This window comes from Tenrec ecaudatus, chromosome 13 (assembly GCF_050624435.1).
Source record: "Tenrec ecaudatus isolate mTenEca1 chromosome 13, mTenEca1.hap1, whole genome shotgun sequence".
Classification (NCBI taxonomy): Eukaryota; Metazoa; Chordata; class Mammalia; order Afrosoricida; family Tenrecidae; genus Tenrec; species Tenrec ecaudatus.
The window spans coordinates 1693024-1701909 of NC_134542.1; the positions used below are offsets into that span (position 1 = coordinate 1693024).

The 8886-nt window shown below is 54.0% G+C and overlaps 1 non-coding gene across 1 annotated transcript; it reads right to left on the reverse strand.

The window, feature by feature from the left end:
* Positions 1-6864: 6864 nt before the first annotated feature.
* LOC142425281 (U1 spliceosomal RNA) lies at positions 6865-7028 on the reverse strand. The gene has a single exon (XR_012779628.1). It is a non-coding gene; the product is annotated as a U1 spliceosomal RNA (small nuclear RNA).
* Positions 7029-8886: the final 1858 nt, after the last annotated feature.

Here is an 8886-nt window from a genome sequence, read left to right on the forward strand (position 1 = left end):
TGGAAGAAACACACCAGCCTGTGCGACCATGACTTGTTGAAGGGATCAGGTATTAAGCATCAAGGAACATAAAATCATATCATTGAAAATGTGGGTGAGTGCAGAGTGGAGACTCAAAGCCCAAAGGTAGCCAACCAGACACCACTTGCTGAGGGGCTGTGGGGAGGAGATGAACCAGGCAGGGTGCAGGGTAGCAAAAATAAAACATACAACTTTCCTCTAGTTCTTAAATGCGTCCTCCCTCCACCCCACCCCCACTATCATGATCCCAATACTACCTTGCAAATCTGGCTAGACCAGAGGAGGTACATTGGTACAGATAGCAACTGGAAACACAGGGAATCCAGGACAGATGACTCCTCCAGAACCAATGATGAGAGCGGCAATGCCTGGAGGGTGGAGAGAATGTGGGGTAGAAAGGGGGGTCGATTACAGGAATCTACACATAGCCTCATCCCTGGGGGAGGGACAGCAGAGAAGAGTGGGGGGAGACATCAGACAGTGTAATATATGACAAAATAATAATAATCTATGAATGACGAAGGGTTCATGAGATGGGGGGAGTGGGGTGGGAGGGGGAAAATGAGCAGCAGATATTAAGGGCTCAAGTAGAAGGCAAATGTTTTGAGAATGATGATGGCAACAAATGTACATATGTTCTTGACACAATGGATGGATGTATGGATTGTGATAAGAATTGTACGCGCCCCCAATAAAATGATTTATTGTCTCTGATGTCTACCTATCTATCAGTCTAAAATGACGTATCTGTGGATTGGCGCAGTGGCTGAAGCAGTGAGCTCAGGCCCAGCAATTGTGAGGCAGGAGCAGGACTGGGCCACGTCTTTCTGTTGCATAGAGTATCGCTGTGAGTCAGATCAATCTCTCTCGTATACTATCATTGATCAGATATTATTTCTTTATATCTTGCCCTAACATGCCAACATCTCTCTGATATTCCATCCGCTTCCTATTCTGCCTTACGTTCTGTGTGCTTTACTCGTTGCTTTGAAACGTTGCCGTCATTGTTGCTAGGTGGCACTGAGTCTGTTTCGATTCAAAGCAGCCCCGTGGACCCGCTCTCGCCCTGTTTTCACAGCGGTTCTTGTGTTGGAGCTCCGGGGGGCAGTCGCGGTATCAGTGCATCTTGTTGAGGGTCTTCCTTTGGGCCCCTGCCCCTATACTTACTTTATGAAACATATTATCTTTCTCCAGGCACTCATCTCTCCTGAGAACATGTCCAAAGTCCCTGAGAGAAGCGTCCTCATCCTGGTCTCTAAGGAGCACTCTGGCCATACTTCTCCCGAGACAGATTTGTGTGTTCTTCGAGCAGTCCGTGGTGCTTTCGATACCTTCACCGGCACCAGAATTCAAAGGCATCGACTTTTCTTTGTCTTCCTTGTTCAGTGTCCAATGTGCATGGGCATTTGAGTGATTGGAAATACCATGGTTTGGGTCTGAGTTTTTAGAAAGTAGTAATTCTGCGTCAGTCTTATAATTAGATGTCTTCCCCCTGAAATTTGTTCTCAAGCATTCCCCGACTCAATGAGCTTTAACCCCTTTGGGGTCCCCTGAAAAGAGAGGGGCCCCTTTCCTCATCACTGCTCTCTGCCCTGCAGTCAACAGGAGGGAAGAAGGCCCACGTTAGTTCTGGTCTCTTCTCCTCTGGCCATCCTTCAGGGACCGCCGTCAGCACCGAGGACCCTCCAGGAAACGAAGTGCCAGAGAATGGCGCAGCAGCCTTTATCCTGAGTTCTTCATACAGAATTATTTTTGGACAGACAGCGACCTTGGGTCACACCTCATCCTGACTTCCCAAAGTGGCATTTCTGAAGCAAAGGTCATACAAGCCACGTGATGTCAGCACGTCACCCTTGCTACCCACCTCGGGACCCAGAGCACCCCAGGAACTGACATCTGCTCTTAGACCATTCCTCGTGTCGTCAGTGAAACACCGCAGAGCAGAGCAAAGGGGTGGACGCTCGGTGCCCAGAGCATGGGCGGTGAGCGTCACAGCCCAGAGGTAGACGGAAGAGGCTGGTGAAGAGGAGTGCTCACCACAGGACTCCATCCGCAGAATGTTCTAGAAATGGCAAAGTGGATCTGGGGGCCCCTGAGGAAGCCCTGTTCCTATCAGCCTCCATCTGGCCTGACTGTAGACCATCAGCTAGGAGGGCCTGCTTGGTCTCCTTCTCCTGCCAGCAGCTGTGGACCCCCTGGCATTCCTGCACTTGTAGATGCACCTACAGTCTCATGGTGTCTGTGTTTCCATGTTTGCCCGGTACCTGCTCTCCCGCCCTGTAAGACACCTCCCAGAGGAGCTCTGGTGGCATAGAGGGCTGCTACCAAAGGAGCTGCACGAAGCACAAAGTCATCGGGTGAATCCACCCGCTGCTTCATGGGAGAAAGATGAGCTTATCTGCTCCTGTAAAGATTTATTGTCTGAGAAAGCCACAGGGGCAGTCCTGCTCTGTCTATAGAGATGCTATGAATGGAATTGACTTGAAGGCAGTGAGTTTGGTCTTTGGAACACACCTCCCAGAGGTGATGAGGGTTGGGGGTTGGGACCCACCCAGGCCCTGTGTGACATCACTCGTGTAACACTAGAAAGGCTCGTTGCCAGGCAAGGTCACAGTCAGGTCCAGTGGGTAGACAGACCTTGGCCATGAGGACTGCACCGGGTATGCTATGACTACGGGGTAGACGCCCTTTGAACAACAGCACAGCTGTGCTTCCAATGGTGGACGAGCCTAAGCTGGGCTGCACAGGGGGGACTGCTTGGTCTGGACCCACAGCTGTCTCTTTGCCCTGCCTGCTTCCCCAGTCCAGCTGACACTCCCTCACAAGAAGCCGAGTGGCCACAGAGGCAGAAGAAGGGTCGGTCCACAGGTGATTCCACCCCTCACCCGCATTCAGTTCAGAGGTGGCCAAGAGACCTCCTTATACACCATGAAAAATGCCTGGAAAGACGATGTTAACCGAAACCAGGACAAAGAGGAGGAGCTCCAGGGTGGGCGGGGCTGGGAGGGGAACTTGGTAATGGATTTCTCCTGTTTGCCCCGCTTGTGTGCGTCTTCCTTGGCAGGTCCTTGGAGAAACAGGAGCCTATGCAGCGCCCCACATTTCCCCCTTCCTTAACCCGTGGCAGGGGTTCACATCATGGTCCATGGAGGAAAGGTTGATGCTGCCGAGGAGTTTGTCTTGCTTGGATCCAGTCCAGGATCATGGAGCTCAAGAATCAAAGGGTGGGTGCGTTGCAGTGAGGAACTCCCCCGCAGAAGACCTGTTTGGAGGGTTGAAACGTAAGGCTGTCTCTTTGAGGACTAAGAGGCGCCTGACTCAAGCCAGGCGCCTTCAGTTGCCTCCTGTGTATGTGAAGGTTGGGTGTTGAATGAGGAAGACCCAAGAAGAATCAGTGCATTAGAATTAGGGTGCTGGGAAGGCTACTGAAAGTACCACTGTGTTAGTCTAGGCTGACTAGACAAACAGCTTCCTAGATGCTCATATGTGTATAAGAGCGAGCTTTATATCAAAGAGCAATTGTATATTGAGAACACATCCCAGCCCAGTCCAGATCAAGTCCATAAGTCTGATATTAGCCCCTATGTCTGATACTAGTCCATAAATTCTTGGAGCTCACAGGCCAGTGGGTGGGAAGTCTTGTGGATCCAGGGTCAGCAGAAGCATCTCAGCACTGGTGTGGGTCTGCACGTGGCACATCCAGCTCCAGGGCTCTGGCTCCATCAGCACAGCTCCACGTGGCTTGTCAACAGGAATGTCTTGCAGGAAGTGTGTGTCCTGCCTCCAGGGAGGAAGACAGGAGTTCCCAGAATTCTCAGGAGAAGCCATGCCCACACAGAGGCCTTATTGGCTGTGACTTGATTGACAGGCTAGACTCTACCCCTTCGCTTGAGTTGACAGGAGATTATACAATTGCCACAACCATGGTCTGGCAAAAGAACAAACCAATCTGTCTTGGAAGAAGTATGACCGGCAAGGATGGTAAGACTTCATCTCACACATTTTGGCCGTGTCAGGAACGGACATCATGCTGGTAAAGTGGCAGGGAAGTGACAAAGAGGAAGGCCCTGGACAAGAGGTGTTAATCCAGTGGCTGCAACAATGGGCTCAAACATAAGAGCAAGCGTGACCATGAGATGGGGCAGAACCTGGCAGTGCTCTGTGTTAGACCGGTTTGATTACAGAAACAAATCCAGCGACACTCATATATGTGTAAGAGAGAGCTTTATATCAAGAAGTAACTTTATGTCAAGCAAACATTCAGCCCAGTCCAGATCAAGTCCATAAGTCTGATACTAGTCCATAAATCCCTCTTCAGACCCATGCAGTCTCACACTATGATGCAGAATGCAGGAAGATCACAGGCTGGTGGGTGCGAAGTCTTGTGTATCCATTACTGGCAGTGGACGCATCTCCAGGGCTCTGGCTGCCATCAGTGTGGCTCCATGTGGCTTGTCAACCGGGAGGTGAAGCAGAGGAGGCGGGGGTGGGGGTGGGTTCCCAGGACCCTCCTTATGAGGAGGCCATGTCCACAAGGGGGTACCATCAGGCTAGGCAAGCTAGCCTCCACCCATTCACTCTATGTTGATAGGAGATCATTTAACGACACGGTCACAATGAGTGAGATCTGACTCAGTGGTGCCTAGCAACAGCAACAACGGTGTTGGGGGGACCGGGGGTCAGAAGAGGGGTGAGGAGAGGGTGGGGGAAGGGACAGGCGACAGGAGACAGTGATGGAGCAGGCGCCCATGGTTTCTCTTTCGCCTGCCCCGGCGGTGTCCTGGTTGCTCACTGGGCAGCAGTTCAAACCCCACAGCAACTCCAGGGGAGAACAATGGGGCTTTCTGCTCGTCAAAGAGTTATAGTCTCGGAAACCCACGGGCAGTTCTCTCCTGCCCCGTAGGCTCTCAGTAAAAGGGAATAAGCTCCAGACAGAGGGCATTTTAGAGGAAGTGGAAAGGACCTGGGGCCAGAGGAGGGGCAGGGTGGGCGGTTATTGAGGGATGGGGAATGGGGAGGGGTAGGGCTTTTGATTCCACCCTCACCCCCCCCCCCCACACACACACACAATCACTCCTCCAGAATCTGCATTGGCCTTGACGGCTTTAACCAGCACACACAAGGGCGCTGGTTCACAGCCGTGCTTCCAGAGGAGTCACGCCCGCCTGTGTGCAGGGTAGACTCCCCCAGGTACTGTCCCGGGGACTTTTCCCTTGGCCGCTGTTGTCGTGGAACAGTGCGGGGAAGGGGGGTGTGGGGCCGCTGGCTCCAGCTCCCGCTCCAGCCAGAAGGGGCTGGGAGTAGCTTAGCATTTGTCCCATGTCCCACAGAGGGAAGGTGGGAAGCTGGGGGCCCACCATCTGGAAAAGCCTGCGACGCTACAGCCAAGTACCCACTGAGTCCAGATTTCCAGGCAGAAGGCAGAAAGTTCAAGGACAAAGGCAGCTGGGTGGGGTGGGCGTGGGGGGGAGGACACCCACAGGGTCCCGGGCACAGTGCTAAGACGGCGTGTGACTTCTCACACACCCGTCCAGCAGCGCAGCCAGGTGGGGCTCCGCAGGTGTTTCTGTGCCCCGGAAGGAAGGAAGGAAGGACAGGTTCCTGGAACAAACCAGGCTCGGAGAAGACCAAGGAGTCACCTGAAGTTTGTTGATTTATTTCACTCTGTGTGGTAAAAACACACCAACTGAACCCACTGCCGCTCTGCCTTTCCTCCGTGTCTGATTGGACGACAGACACGTCCTCCAATCACCTTCTGAGTTGGCTGCCATTCCCCGCATCCTCCCCCATTCTCCCTGTCCCCGCCCCCCCCAGATTGTTCCCTGCCAAGGACCCAAAGATGCCTCCTGCCCTGGCCCTCCCGCCCATGCCCGGCCACCACGTAGCCCCCGTGGTTTCTATGTGTTTGCTTCCTTTGTGTAACTCATCAGACAGCCGTCGTCTTGTTGTGACTCACTCCAGGGGGCTCACGGAGGCGGCTCCCCCAGGACTTGATTCCTCCCGCGGTGGGTGCATTCATTCCCTCAGGTGTGTGTCCACCTTCTGTCCAAACGATGCAGCAATGAGCACAGCTGTCCCACTGTCACCTGGCGTCCGTGGCCAGTGGCCAGGAAGGAAGGGACCTTTGCCTCTGGTCTGTCCCGCACAGGCTCAGAGCACAAGCCCCCCAGGAAAGAGGCGCTGCCTTCACTGAAGGTGGGGCCTGTAGTTGGATGTGGCCTCTGCTCTTCGGGGGTTGAGCCCCAGCCCCAGCACACAGGGCTGCCACGACGGACGTTGGAAAGGACGGTGCCGCACTGGGCAGTGCCTCCTCCTGCTGCCCGCGAGCCGGCCCTGTCTCCGCGGCACCCGGCGGCAGGAGGGTTGAGCACACCTGTGAAGGCCTGGTGCTGGGTGGTTATGTGGTCCAGCGTTGGAAGCTGATCCGCTGGGCTGCGCGAGAAAGATCGGCCTTCTCCATCTCAGAAGGCCGCGGGAGGAGGAGGAGGCAGAGTGCAAGCTTCAGTGGAAGGTTACACATCAGAGTAGGCTCTCCTGGCACAGTTCTGTACCACGTGCTCATCGGCGACATTTCAGTCCAAAAGAAAGCAGAGAACAATACCAAATAGAACAAATTAGGAATGAGTTAAAATGGAAAACAATGTGTTTTTTTAAAGGTGTTATGCTCTAACCTAATTATGTGTGTCTGTGGGCAGGTCTTTGCACGTCCCCAGCCAATGGTTCGAGGGGACTCAGTGGAGGCTTATTCCCCGTGGGGTCTCTGCAAATGGACTCTGGGCTTCCAGTTATCTGTGGCCTTCTGCAAACGGGGGTCTCAGATTTTTCTTCTTCTCTTTTTCTCCTCAGGGGAGAGCGTGAACGCAGTCCCCCTTTACTGCACATTATGCAGTCGAGTCTCCCACATTTGGGGAGATCGCAGGGGTCAGCACATCCGGAGTGCAATGGATGAGCCTCGCCCTGAGAAACCCACCTTCGTGATCACGGTATCTCCCCTGCCAGGTCAGTATAGGGCTCAGAATTTAAGCTCCAATACAGTCCCTTTTCGCATCTTGGATCTTGCTGTTTACCATCCTGCGCTCACACTGACGCTGGTCGTCTTCTGTGTGGGCCGCGCTGTCATCTGTGTGCATTTTAGGTGGGAACCAGCTGATCTCCACTGCCTGTCTTTGGTCTCCTGTCCAGTGTGCGGAGGTTCCCGTGAAGAAAAGGGAAGATGAGTCAGAAGTCTTTTAGGGGCTGTCAATTTTTCACAAGAGCAGGGCAGAGCCGAGAGCGAGGAGAAGATTCTGGAAACTTGGAGGGCAGCCCTGCCTCGGGGAACCCTGCATGGAATCCCCACTGTGGGCAGAATGTCCCACAGCAGTGTTTGAGGCTCAGGAGACCTCCAATGATCATGTGACTTCAGAGAAGCCACTGCCCTGGGCAGAATGCTGGGGAATCTCAGAAGTCTCATGTCCGGGAGGACCAGCCCCACCCCCACCCCTTCAGCATCATGCCCATGCACGACATTGCTCATGGTTCTAGCTCTGAGGACAGGCCCAGGGACCAAACAACCACCTTTCCCCATGTTGTGCCTACGCCAGACATTGCTAATCTAGCTACTTATGAGGATGGGCCCAGGGATGAAAAACCACCTCTCCCCTTCCTCTGCCTAGTCCAGACATGACTAGTCAGCTGGCACACCCCTGCCTTCCAAGTCTAGTTGCAGCTGCAGCCCAGCACATGCAGCAACCCGACAGCAGACAACCCTGTCTCTGCCACACCCACGATCACCCCCATAGTCCCTTCCCAAGAGTGTGGATTGGAGTCCCAGTCCATCCCAGTTCCAGGCCAGGCTCCCTGTCTGGCCATCCCGCAGAGGGAGTGGGACCTGCACCGAAGCAGAGTCTGCAGGGCCCAAGGGATGGACATTCCCAGACTGCAGACGAGGTGTGAATGCTGAAAGAAGGCAAGTCACCCTCCTTCCAGACTAGGGGCTGCGCTGGTCAGGCCCTGGGCTGCAGACTCAGGGGAAAGCTGGGTCCTTGTCTCCAGCTCGGATGCTCCAGGACCCCACTTAGAGCCGAGGGAGTAGCCAGCCAAGTCCACACCGTGGGCACTGTGTCCTGCTGCACCTGCCTGTCCAGAGCTCTCAGGATGATGGCAGCTGCTAATCTCGACAACTCGGTCGAAGAGGGAGAAGCAGTAACCAGGTGCCCCCATAGCCGAGCAAATGGGGTAATAGAATGAATGGCACCCTTGATGACCGTGGACTCCTGGGCACCCATGGACTTCAGTTCGGATTATGACTCAAGGTCAAGAAAACCCAAATCATCATGACTGGATCAATAAGTGGCCTCATGATGAGCAGAGAAAAGAAATCAGGATGGCCAAGGATTTCCTCTTGCTTGGGCGCACAGCCAATGCTCAGTAAAAAACCAAACAATGTATCGCTCCGGGCAAAGTTTCTTTCTGCAAAAGATCTCTTTAAAGTGTCCACAGGAGTCCAGGAGCCTTGCAAGCAGCCCCAAGAGCCCCCCCACCCCCGTACTAACTGGCTTGGAGGCTCAGGGCTAGGAGGGGGCTTGGCTCTGGGACCCCTCAATAGGGAGAGGGGGAGGGGGAGAAGTTGCTCTTGCTAGGTGCCATTATGTCTGTTCTGACTCTCAGAGACCAATGTGCAACAGAACAATACTTCACAATACCGCTCTTCACAATCACTGTGGCGTTCCAGCCACTGCACCAACCCAGCTCCCTGGGGACCTTCCTCTTTGTCACGTCATCACCGAGTATGATGTCCAATTCCAGAGACTGGCCTCTCCTGATCACACGCCCAAAGGCATGGGACAGAGTCTCGCCATCCTCATTTCTAAGGAGCGTCTCGGC